Source organism: Rhinoraja longicauda, chromosome 6, assembly GCF_053455715.1.
Source record: "Rhinoraja longicauda isolate Sanriku21f chromosome 6, sRhiLon1.1, whole genome shotgun sequence".
NCBI lineage: Eukaryota > Metazoa > Chordata > Chondrichthyes > Rajiformes > Arhynchobatidae > Rhinoraja > Rhinoraja longicauda.
Window position 1 is genome coordinate 323,600 of NC_135958.1, and position 1,935 is coordinate 325,534.

A 1,935-nucleotide genomic window follows, 5' to 3' on the forward strand; every position below is an offset into this window, starting at 1 on the left:
ACGGTTTATGGCTAAGTGCATCCTTTGATATGGGCAACTGGCTTTAAGGCTTTGATGGTTGACCATCCTTTGATGGTTAAGGGGAACATTTGGTCATATCGACTGTTCTTTGGTCCTGGGAATACCGAGGACATGTAGGTCACACAGGACACGGAGGACATGGGGGGTCCTAAAGGGGACATAAAGATTTATAGGACATTGTAAAACTTGCCATATATGGTAGCAACAGGAAATGTATTTTGGGTATAAATATGTGTAATTGTTAGCATTCGGGGAGAGAGACTACACTAGCTTCCTGAGTGTTTCTAAACGCTCCGGTTTCTAGACTCTCTCCCACCTGGGTGAGTAGAATAAAGAGGTTATACGAATTCGGTTGTCTGACTATTCTGTTCATAGGGCACGAACTACAACATTTGGCGTAGTCGGCAGGATCTCTTTGGCACTGTCAACCACGATCGACTAAGAGGCAGCGGTGACTGAAACACGTCCGAAGGGGACAGAGTGCACTTCTCGACCGTTGTTCGAGACCCCGGACGTTGATGTTTTTCAGACACTGAAGTCCCTCGTTTGGGGTTGATTTTGTGTTCAACTGAGATTCACAGACGAACCGATAAGGAAAAGGGCAAGGATAAGGATGATATTGAGGTAAGAGTCTTTATCGCATGAGTCTGTGGTCTGGGTAAATTTAAGAATAATTTCATAACGTGATATAGTGATTGGTTGTCAGGCCAGGAATGGGACAGGCTACGGATATAAGAGAAATTGTTCGTTTGGTAATTGGATGTCAGACATGTGAGACGGACTTTGGATAAGGTGATGGCGGTGCCCCGGTATTATAACGTAAAGGGCGGTCACTCTTGTTGACATTGTCTTGGTCTGGGTAAATTGATCGTTTGGTAACAATTAATGTGGGAGCGAGAAGCAGTGAAGAAATGGAAAAAGAGGATTTAAAAAATGGAAAGAGGGGGAAGCACCATCAGGAGTCAAGGGAGCGAAGTTGGAGGGAAAATGCAAGTAGTAGAGGGATATCAGTGTGTGATAGGTTGGGAATACCGAAAACATGCGATATTTTGCAAGCGGAATGTAAGGTGTATGATCTAAGACTTGACCGTGCTACCCGAGCTCGAGGTGCATTTAAAACCGGTACCAAAGGGATATATCTCCCCAACAACAACAAAAGTCAGAATCCGAACCACTGGAGTCTATAGCGGCTTTATTAGGTAATCAGGAGTCCGAGGGTGACGAGGAACCCTGAACACGTCCGATCCCCACGGCCCCACAGGCAGAGCCACCGGCTGCGGTGGTGCCAGTCCCGGTTCTACTCTCCCCGCCAGAATATTGGGGACTACCCCCCGATAATGAGACAGCATCAGGGATTATGGATAGGTCCCAGACAAAGGGTTAAGTTGCGCCACGAACAAGAATCCGCACGATCGGCGCTAGAGATTGATGATACTGCCCACCCTAGCCTTTGTCAGTATACCTCATGCTGCCCAGCAGGCTGAATTATTTGCCCTCACGCAGGCCTGCCACCTTTGCGTTGACCAATGTGCTAATATTTACACCGACTCACGATATGCCTTTGGGATTGCACATGATTGTGGTAACCTGTGGCAGCACAGGGGCTTTTTGACTGCAGCAGGCACTCCTATTAAAAATGCCCTGTTTGTCCGAAGTCTACTAGCGAGTTTAACACTCCCGAAAACCTTGGCTGTCATTAAATGTAATTCGCATACATCTGTCAAGGATCCCATTTCTTTCAGGAATGCATTGGCTGACACATTGGTACGCACAGAGGCCCTGACCCCTACCATTTTAGTTTCTTCAGGTGAACAACAGCAGTTTTCTGCAAATACTGCTATGCCCAGTGTTTCGGAATTCTGCCAGCTTCAGGGGGACGCCCCCGAGGCTGAGAGACACCAGTGGAGCCAGGAT